This window comes from Neofelis nebulosa, chromosome 3 (assembly GCF_028018385.1).
Source record: "Neofelis nebulosa isolate mNeoNeb1 chromosome 3, mNeoNeb1.pri, whole genome shotgun sequence".
Taxonomy (NCBI): domain Eukaryota; kingdom Metazoa; phylum Chordata; class Mammalia; order Carnivora; family Felidae; genus Neofelis; species Neofelis nebulosa.
This window is the reverse complement of record NC_080784.1, coordinates 169,111,518-169,123,390: the sequence shown is the minus strand read 5'-3', so window position 1 is coordinate 169,123,390 and position 11,873 is coordinate 169,111,518.

The window sequence follows — 11,873 nt, the reverse complement described above, 5'->3', positions numbered from 1 at the left end:
CTGAACTTATTGATAAAAACCTTCAGGATTATGGTTTGGCAGGGTGAAGGAAGAAGCTATAGAATCAGGAGCAGACAAAACATTGTTTTTATAACTAATTTTAAAAATGAATAAAACATATCAAGGAAGTCACTTAACTAGGGGATTTTTAAAAAGTAAATAAAACTTAAAAAATCACTATTGTAATTGAAACATTATTAAATTAAGTGAACTAAAATATCACATAAGTCCAATAATTTTGCCAAGATACTTTTCTGAGGCAAGTGGGAGGCTTGGTACTGAAATAAGACAGGATTTACAAGGAATATTTCTACCGAGAACACTTAACATGCTGATCTCTGATGTCATAATAAATCCAACAACTTGGAAAAGCCCCTCCTACAGACCAAAGTAATCAGTAATCCAAAGATTTAACAAAGGTTAAAAACTGTAAAATGAACCTCAGAAATACAATTGAAAAATAAGTAGATAGAGTGGGTTTGGAAAAGCTGATAATTGTTTATCCTGGAGCGATGTGTTCAGGTTGGAAGACAAAAGTAATGTAATCACAGTGGTTCATAGATAGTTATTAAAGGCAACACAATGTTTAGATAATTCTGGTCAGTTGTAATATAATGAAACAATAAAAGTAATAGGACATCCGGAAGCCCTTAAGTCTTAGATGAAGGAAAATTGTGACAAAGACTTTCCTTGAGCAAACTTTAGTCAGGCTCCCCTGGTGCTCTGTTTTTGATGAGGCCTCATCCTGATTCAAATTTTTCTTACAATTTTAACAAGTGTCAGAATAATTTTTTTTTCTTTAACAGTTGTGACTTCTGTTCAATCTTATGACTCTGCATTAAGTGTACTCAAAAAAAGGTCTAATGGAAAAGAAAAATCATGTAACTCTTTTCATACTCTGATCTCTAGCATTTTGTTAAATGCTAAGATAAGACATACATAGAGGAAAAATTAGATTTGATAGAATTATAAATGTTAAGCTTGAGTTATGAAAATGAAAACAGTATATAGAAACTTGTGACTACTCACACAAATTTTTCCAACATTTTTAATGATTTACAAGTATGACAGAGCCAATAGTGTATATAAGTAGGGAAAAAAAATCCCTCCTTTACACTTCATATAGCCTCAAGCTTGGTTTTAATATTCTGTCATGGCTCTTTTTCCTAGAGTAGGTCTTTCCCTTGGTTTCTTTATTATTGGGCTCCTCATCTAGAACATTCATTATAGGCTTTATGTACACCATGTTGAACCAAATAGTTATGGTCCCCACCATCTTGTAGCAATTTTAAAAAGGCTTTTGAATTTGATTTCTCCCAATACTAGGAAATAGCTACTGGCATGGTATGGTAGGAAGAAATTTATGGTCATCTGGAAGCCAGATTAAGGAAGTGTATTTAAGAGGAGGGAATGATCAATATTTTCAAATCCTGCTGAAACATTTCATAACTGGAGAACAGTTATCCTTTAGATTTTACAAACTGAGATCATCATAGTCTTGATGAGATCAATTTTGGCAGTGTGGTGGGTGAGAAAGCTTAATTGGATCAGGTTTATGAGAAATGAAAGGGAAGAATTGGAAAAGTGAATATGGACAATTTGAGGAGTTTTGCTGTGGAAGTAAACACATATGGGGCAATAGCTGGTGGGAAAAAGTGGAGAATAGAGTCAAGAGAAAATTTATCTATTTATGGTGTGTTTATTTTATGAGGGAAAAGCACCAGCATGTTTGTAAGGTGATGGAACTAATGCAGTAAAGTGTAAAAGATAATCATGTAGGATAAATCAGGGAGAATTGCTAGAGCAATATCTTGAATAAATGAGACAGTATAGGGTCTACTGCATAAATGACACAACTGACAATGTCACAAACATATGCATATGCCATCTAAAGTAATTGGAGGAAAAGCAGGGGGACGGGGTGGACATTTTGAGAAATGGATGGATAGGGGAAGAGTCAGAGTCTGAGGATATTATCTGAGGATGTCGTGAGTCAGTGACCAAAAGCTAAATTATAAAATGAGTTTGGAGCTATTGACCTTACATATAAGTCTAGATTAGAGGACATAGCTTCTCCAAGGGCTAAAATAGGCTTGCTTTCTCTATTCCCACCATACTTCCCAACCCCTCCCCCCAACTTAGGTATATTAAAAACACAGCAAACAGAAAGTTTGAGTGTCTGTCTCTCTGTCTGTCTCTCTCTTTCCCTCTCTTATCTACCTTTAGTCACAATGAAGAAGCAATAAGAAAGAAATACAATTTGCCACATTTAGGATTTTTGTTGGATTACTACCATCTAAACAAAGGGAGATGGGTTATTCCTCCTCAAGGAAGTAAAGAGAAGACGTGTGGCGAAGAGAGCTGGGTGAAGATATCTACCATAGAAAAGAGAGAAGTGTGGCAGAAGAGTGGGCAAAGTCCATACAAGCAGATCTATAGTGAACATCTAGTAAAACATCGTGGGGGTGGGGGGAGATTTTGGTGTCAGAAGTGTTATCTAAGCCACTTCCTTTTACTGTCATCTTTGAGGGACCAGCCTACCTTATTTACTGATGCCACTCCCAGATTATGAAGTCAATAATCAGTTAAAGGGACTATGTGTTTTTGAAAATGTGAAGACCATCTTGTTCCCCCCTGCACAGCTTTATATCCCCTGCATGATGGCAAGCTATGAAAACAATGAAAGAAAATTAATTTTTAAATTAAGAAATTAAAAACAAATTTAATGTGAGCGTCCAGTGTATAGAAATGCCTTCTCCTTAGCAGAGTTGGAGGCAAACATTTTTTCCCTCAGACATCAATTTGACAGAATGTTAACTTTTTTATAGATAAAATTGATTTATATTCATAACCACACTCATGAGATGGCAGATCATTTTGAAAACAAATAAGTAAGAATTGATGGCTACTATATCTGAAAGCTTATTCAAAAACAGATGCTTGTTAAAATACAGTAAATTCTATTATCTGTTCTCAGAAGTGCAAAGGAGTCTTCTGTGCAACTCCAGCCCCTTCTCTGGTAGGTGGCTACATTTCAAATCAAGATGAATGTGCCTAGTTCTCTAAATGTGAGCCATAATTCCAATTCCTCTAGTGTCGCTAGGGGGAGGCAGAATAATGCCCTCTCCTCCAAGATGTCCAGACCCTAATCCTTGGGACCTATAAATATGTTACCTTACAGGGCAAAAAGGACATTGAAGATGTAATGAAGTTTACTGACCTTGAGATGGGGAGACTATCCTGGGCTATCTGTGTGGACCCAGGTTAATCACATGAGTTGTTAAAAGTACAGGACCTTTCCAGGCTGTGGTCAGAAAAAGATGTTGAGAAGGAAGATCAAAGAAATACAACACTGCTGGCTTTCAAGGTGGAGGAAGGACGCATGAGCCAAGTAATGTGGAAGGCCTTTAGAATTTGGAAGAGGAAAGAAAATGGAGTCTTGGTGTCTTCAGAAGGGAATGTAGCCCTCTGACTTCTGCCCGGTGAGCCCCCTGTCAGACTTCTGACTTACAGAATTGTAAGTAATAGTTACTTAAATTAAAAACCACTAAATTTGTGATAATATACCCCTTAAAGGTAAAGCATTCCTAAGGGTAAGGGTTACCTCTTTAATCCTGGCATTTTTTACAATGAAAACAAATGTCCTGTATTAGTAGAAATACCACATATAAATAGTCTATGTTGATAAATTAAGAAGTTCTTATTTACATTTCAAAATATTCTTTTCTTCAAGATATCTTTAAAGAAGAATTTCCCCTGAAACATTTCAAATAGAATGTTATTTGGAATACAATGTAGCTATATGGACTGTTTTTGTATATCTTTGGTTATATACATAAATATGCACAAGTGAGTTTCTTAATATGAATGCCTGCTTATGCTTGGATATAGTTCTCATGCACTAGCTTGGTGTTCAATTCATCTGTTGAATGAATGAAATGTTAAATAATGGAGGAGGAATAAAAGAAGTGGATGAATGAATGAACAGATTCTTAATTATACACTGTAACTATCATTTAAAAAATATCTCCCTACCTTCTGACTCATCTCAGAAAGACCCAGCAGGCTGTGTCTCACCATCAGATCTCTTTTCCAAAATCTAGTATCAAACACAGAAATAAGCAATAAATAAGTTTTGTGTTAGTCACATCCCATTTATGTCTCCTTTGATCAAATTTGTACTATATTATTACTGAAACATATCAATCAATTTTCTGTGTTTTTTTTACTGTGAAAGTATGTAAATTATATAGCATAAAGGTTGTGAGCATAAGGACACATCCATTAGCCCATTAATATCTGGGTTAATGTTTAGTATTACTGAAATTTAAATTGCAAGGCATTATATTGAGTATAAAAGAAACACTATTTAGTAAAATCATATTTTAGAATATAAAATCCCTGCTTAATTATATCTGTAATCTCTCTCCAGTAGGTCCCCTCTTAGGCAGCATAACATACCAAAGGAATGTAAACATTTAATGAAAAGCTTGTATGTCAACAATACTTCTACAGCTTAACTTTATTTTCTTAAATTCCTTTTTGTTCTTGTCCATATGTACTACAGAGATGTTTGAAGCCATAGTTGATCATAATATTTTATTATTAAACTTAATAGTATTTAGCTGATATCTGTCATCATACATATATATAAATTATTCTCATAGTTTCTGACAAGTTCATATTAGTTATTGATAAAGCATAATTTATTGTTAACTGTTTCTGGTAATTTAAGTTGGTCAAGTATGAAAGTCAATATTAAACTCTATTATTTATTTATTTATTTATTTTTATTTTTATTTTTATTTTATTTTATTATTTTTTTAAATATGAAATTTATTGTCAAATTGGTTTCCATACAACACCCAGTGCTCATCCCAAAAGGTGCCCTCCTCAATACCCATCACCCACCCTCCCCTCCCTCCCACCCCCCATCAACCCTCAGTTTGTTCTCAGTTTTTAAGAGTCTCTTATGTAAAACTCTATTTTTTAAATTTCATAATCTAAAAAACACTTAATGTGATCAATATGTTTGCAACTGGCACATGAATAGAATGTGTGCTCATATTAGTGGTTAAAGAGAATGGTCTGTTTTCTGCCTTAAAAATCAATATATAGGATACTCTAAATATCAACAACTGGTTTCCTCCTGCATCCCAGGAGGCTTCATGGCTACCACAGATGATGTGTGTGTTTTCAGTGAATGTCAAATCATTTGAAAATCATCTAAGATAAATAAAATTAAGAAATTTTCAGCTTAGGGCTGGAAAAAAATCATACTAAAGCTAAGTATAAAAAAGCTTATATTTCTTGAATTTGCTGTGTCTATGCAAATTCTCCCCTCCATTGGTCTGCATAATAAAAAAAAAATTGACTACACCTAGAAATTCAGAATGAGAATGAAATGATAGAAATAAAGTCTGACAAAACCAAATCTATCATATGTCTCTTTAGACACCTGACTATCTACTTATAGAAGATAGAATCAGCATAAAACTTAAAACAATTTTGTGCAGATGGACTTCAAAGCCCTCACGGTGTGCCCTGCATCTCTCAAGAACAACAATTCCCACTAATTCCCCTCCTGCAGCATATATTGGACCCATGATAGTTTCTTCCTGGTCACCTACCTGTCTACTGCTACCCTCTACTGTTGAAGCTTTTGTTGGTTTTACTACATCAGCAGGGATATGAAAAGCAGTGCTGAAGTGTACTTTCTATCTACGTTATTGAGCTTCTTCAGAAATTCTCGGGCATATATGTGGTACTTATAGGTTCTTTTATTCATTAAATAGGAAATGAATAGCTTTCATCTTTAAGACTTACATATACATGCACATATTTCCAAGGTAGATACAGTAACCTGACAATATATGGGTTTAACTCTACTTTTGCTCTGTGAGAAAAGAATTAGATTTTATTCATCTTTGAGTTTCCGTTGTTTAGAAGGGTGCTTTGCACAATATTAAACGCTATAACTTTGTCAGGTAAATGTGTATGTACCCACTTAGCATGAGACCATTGTTTCAATAATCTTAATCACATTTATAGAGAAGTTCTTTGAGATGAAAGAGTTAAATTTTCTGTGTCTCAATTTATTTTACTTTCTAAGTAGATTCAACAATATTATTTTTACAGATTTTTTTTTCTAGTGAAAAAATTTGGATCTTACATTTACCATACCACTACTAATTTTCTGGGCACTTCCTTCTTTAATGTGTATGAGATGAAACTTTTCACTTATGAAATTAAAAATTGTTATATTCTTTGACTACAACTGTATAAATATCCCAATGAATCCAGCACATTTTGGTTTCCTACAAAAGTTGTATTCCTTTATTAATAAAAACTATATAAAGATTCTGCTTATGTTATAATTGCTTTCTCCATTAATTGTCTTGAAATATTTGTGCATAATATTCTATTTGGTAGCCCAATTGCCTGATGAAATTCTGCTGGAGTATGGTTTACAGAAACCTTATCCCACATCATTCCTGAATTACTGATTTATAAGTAAAAGATAACTCCAAGATGCTATGACAATGAATGTAGTCAAGTCTACCTGACTTTGCTTTTCAATCCCTCAACAGTTCATATGCTAAGGAATTGTTCATGTAGATATATGAACAATTTTTTTTCTTCTTATTTGAATATATTATCATGTCTGGGAATGTAACTACTCTTCAGAATGCTGACTCTGATTTTTACTTGCTCAAATGTTCATCAATCACTTATTTGATTTTAATGGCTAATAAAGTTATAAAGATGATTGAATATTAAACCCAAAATGTAAAGGAATCACTTCATATTTTTATGACTTATTTTTATCTGTGTAAAAGATACTAGAAGAATACATAAATACATAAATAAATACATAAATACATTGATCAGAATGCCCCAAAATATTGGTGACAAAGAATATTTTGTGCCGATCTTTTCCTTTCCTTTTTCTGTTACTTCATATTTTGACTACCCTTCAATAGGTCCTGTAAGCAATTCTCCAGCTGATTGCTCTTATTGCTTGAGTACATACTTTATTATATAATTCCACATTATAAATGACACATATCTCCATTTGGGAATAATTTTATTTGGTAGCTAATGGGCCATTACATCTGGCACATGTGACTAGCAAAGCAGAGTATTAGGCACTATTATTCCTCTGTTTTTCACCAATTTCTTAACATTACAGTCTTTGGTCCAGTGAAGATGTCTCCGCACTGTCTGTTCTCTCATCTTACCCAGGAAAAGCCAGGGAAAGGAAAGTGGAATTTGGCAGATTAACAGCAACTGCTTTGACTTCTTCAAGGTTTTCAACAGAACAGATGACAGCCAGTATTTTTTAAGGGTTGGATTCTTCATGGTGCATTCATTTTTAAGCATTCAGTGTGCAAACCTATTTCTTCCTTGCTACCTTCTCAGATGTTTGTGATGCCCTACTGATAATAATTATTACAAACCTTGAAAGTAAATCACTGAAAGAGTACTTCTCCAACAATCAAAATTCATTTTCTATTAAAGTTATATGTTCAGAGAGGAACTCAATTGTTAGTTTCTGCACTAAAAAATATAGCTGTTGGTGGTGGTTTTTAGTTTCTTTTTTTTCCTCCAAAATTTTATTTAAATTTCAATTTGTTAACATGTGTTGTAATATTGGTTTCTGGTATAGAATTTAGTGATGAGCACTGGGTTTTGTGTGCAAGTGATGAATTACTAAATTCTATACAGAATCCAATAAAAAGTAGTTTTTTAGCAAGAAAATATTCTTTGTTTACATTTCATGGTTCTGGACATTAAATTCCTTTGTATGAATTTAAATGCTTGCATTATGATTTATTGGGAAGGCACGTCTACTTTTAAAATGTCAAAGAACCAGATTCATAGGTAAAATCCCATTTTAGGTTTTCTTTTAGTGAAATAAACATAGGAGGTTATGCTGTCTCTGAATGACTGCCATCTAGTGATATTACTCACTAGGGAAATAATTTTAACATAGGAAGTTATATTGTCTGTGAACGACTGTCATCCACTCATATTATTTCACTAGGGAAATAACTTCACTAGGGAGTTATTTCTGTTCAAACAATTAATTAATGACTTAGTGTAATTTAAGCCTGTGTTCAGGACCAAAAAAGGGGAGGTGGATTTCTTCCAGAAAGTCATTGTGCATAATTTTGAGATAGATGTAGACACAGATCATTTTCAAGAATATATTCAAGAATATATTCAAGAATATATTAAAAATATGTCCCAAGCATTGTAGTATCACAGAGGAAAGACTAAGAATATAAGTCATGAAATTTAAGGGTCAGTCTTTTCAGAATAAAGAATTTTGAGCTAGCTATTGAGAACTTATAGTTGGAAATATGTAACTGACTCTCACTAGTGAGTCTAGAGCAAAGAAATAACATCAATAAGAAAGGTGGCTAGAAAGTTACGGAAGTAGAATAGTTGCCAAGTTTGGGTATTTTAGGTTGGGCATTTTATGTTGAACTCTTGTGGAAAATCAATTTAAAAATTTTTGGATGATTTCTGTTGAATTTTTTTGAAACAATCAACAAAACTAAAAAACATCCTTCAGAATGGGAGAAGATATTTGCAAGTGACATATGTGGTAAAGAGCTAATATCCAAAGCCTATAAAGAACTTAAAAAATTCAACACCCAAAAAACAAATAATCCAGTTAAGAAACGGGCAGAAGACATGAATAGACATTTTTCCAGAGAAGACATACAGATAGCTAACAGACACATGAAAAGATGTTCAACATTACTGGCTATTGGGGAAACACAAATCAAAACTATAATGATATATCACCTCACACCGTCAAATGGCTAAAATCAACAGGACAGGAAACATGTGTTGGGGACGATGCAGAGAAAGGGCATCCCTCTTACACTGTTAGTGGGAATGCAAAATGGTGCAGCCAGTCTAGAAAATAGTATAAAGTTTCCTCAAAAGTTAAAAATATAACTACCCTACAACTCAGCAATTGCACTACTAGGCATTTATCCAAAGGATAAAAATATACTTATCCAAAGGGACACATGCACCCTGATGTTGATAGCAACATCATTGACAATGGCCAAGTTATGAAATGTCCATCAACTGATGAGTGGGTAAAGAGGTGGTGTGTGTGTACGTATGTGTGTATATCATTTCACTCATATGTGGAATTTAAGAAATGAAACAGATAAACATGGTGGGGGAGGAAGAGAGGCAAACCATAAAACAGACTCTTAACTATAGAGAACAAACTGAGGGTTACTGGAAGGAGGTGGGCATGCAGATGGCTTAAATGGATGATGGGTATTAAGGAAAGCACTTACTGCGATGAATCACTACATTCTACTCCTGAAACTAATATTACACTATATGTTAATTAATTGGAATTTAAATAAAACTTGAAACATACATACATACATACATACATATAAAAAGTTTGGATGAAAAATAGGAACAAAGAAGACTAAGATGTGACAAAAGAAAAAGGACAAATTATTTATTAGAAAAATGTCAAAGATGCAGAGTGTTGGGAAGATAGAGGGGCATATTATGATGTAGGATGTTCTCACCACGTCAACTGTTGTGGGAAATTAAAGTTTGAAAAGATCCTAGTGAATGTGTCAATGAAAAGTTTATTAAAACCTTACTAATCTTTAGTACAATTTAGAGTTCTATGAAATATGTAGCCATTCAAATTTTGAGTTTTGTAGTTGTTATTGTTTCTCATTTAAATTGAACTTGTTTAGTAATTTTAGTAGTAGATCACCTTTTATGTAGAACACATACCAGTATTTTTGTTTATGTTTTCTACTTCTTGTGTCCCTCTTCTCACTAATATTATATGTATATATAGTGATATATATATATATAGACTACCTGTTTCATATTGTAGAACATTTTGAAGTTTATTTTTATATTAATAATTTAAATCCAGCAGGATTTAGTACTTCCTAAAATGAGGCAAGGATATATTTTTAATATTAATATGATGTAGATATTATTAAAAAATGCCTCACTTGTTATATTTCTACATGCACTTGGTCTTGACTCTAGACTTTATGTTAATTTACTAATCTGATAATATATCTTGATAGTAAAATGACTGTATTTTGTTTATCATCATATAGAATATGTTTTAATATTTGAGGAAGCACTTCATCATTTTCACAGACTTTGAGGTTTATCTCACAAATGTATTCCACCATACTAATTTTGGAAAACATAAATAAAAATATCTTTGTTATTGAGATTGCAATAAATTTACAGAATTGTACTCAATGTATTTACTACATCATTTATGACATTCTGCCATTTTTCAAAAAATTTTTTTCTGTTCCTCATAAACTTTTAAAGCTTTCATCATATTGACAACTTATTATTTTCTTAGTAGATATTTTATATACTGTTAACATTATATGTTAGATTTTATTTCTATTGTATTTTAATACCTTTAATTTTTTAAAACGTTTGTTTTTGAGAGGGGCAAGGGCAGAGAGAGAGGGAGACAGAGGATTTGAAGCCGACTCTGTGATGAGAGCAGTTGGCCTGATGAGGAGCTCGAACTCACAAACTCACAAACCATGAGATCATGACCTGAGCTAACGTCAGAGGCTTAACCGACTGGGCCACCCAGGCTCCCCTCTACTGTATTTTAAACAAGTTACTGCTGACAGGAAAGTTATTTTAGCTACACTACTATGGCATAGAGAAGGGAAACTTTTTCTGTTTTATTCCCTTTTTACTTACATCTCTCTGTTAGTACTTACCTCTCAGCTGTGCCCAAAATTAGGCCGCAATCCCATTGAAGAGCTCAAACTGTGGCTAGAAATTCTGTCCCTTCTTTTGAAATAGAAAACAGATACCCCAGAAAGTGAGTAAAACTAGACTGTGAAGTCAGATGTATGACACAGTAATGGGGAGTTTTTTTTTTAATAGTAAAGTAACACAGAAAGTGCAAGGTATCAATATGCATATGTGTGTGGATTTTTCTGTCTGTTTCTATGTATGTTTCTATGTGTGTTTGTATGTGCAGTGATAGGTAGATCAAAATAAATAAATCCTCCTGCCTGTAAACTTTTCACATATTCCCCCAGATGTTTTCTCAAGGTTTCTATAAATATTTTCACATAAAGGCTTGTAATAAGCCCTTGGTTAATACTTGTTAAATAAAAATACCCACAAGAAACAAAGTTCTAATCTTTTTGAGTTCCACCTCATAGACAACATATATTTTCTGGTGGATTGAGAAAGACTGTGGTTTATTTGAAGTGAGTCTGAAGGGTTGGCTGAATATATCCCCTGAAAAATGATAATTACAAAGATGAATGAACTTTATTAATATTTTCTCTTTCTCTCCTATATGACATGGTACCTACTATGGATTTTGTTTAAAACAGTGCCAAAAAATGATGACAGAAGATAGTTGTGGAAATTGGGTATTAATATTCTGAGGGTTTAACTATTGTGAGAAACTCCCAGGTTACTAATCTTACAGTGATCGTTGGTTCTGCTGAGGTGCAAATTCAACTTGTAAATGGCAGGAGGTGGTGTAACAGCTGTCGCCACTTAGCTTATCAATGAATATATAGTAACAAAGTTTTCTGAATGCAAGACTTATTTTGTGTGAAGGATTTCTCCTCAGGGATTTCGTAAATTGAGGTAATCAGGTAACTACTTTTATTGCTGTCCTCTAGGAAAATCCAGACACACACACACACACACACACACACACACACACACACAGCAAAGTCTGTTCAGTTGTTACTAAGGTCCTCAGTGAAGACTGCATTTGTCTTGAATTTGTGAAATGAATTTTTCACCTATTCCCACTGCTATCTTCAATGATCCTTGTCCATTAAAATGTAGAT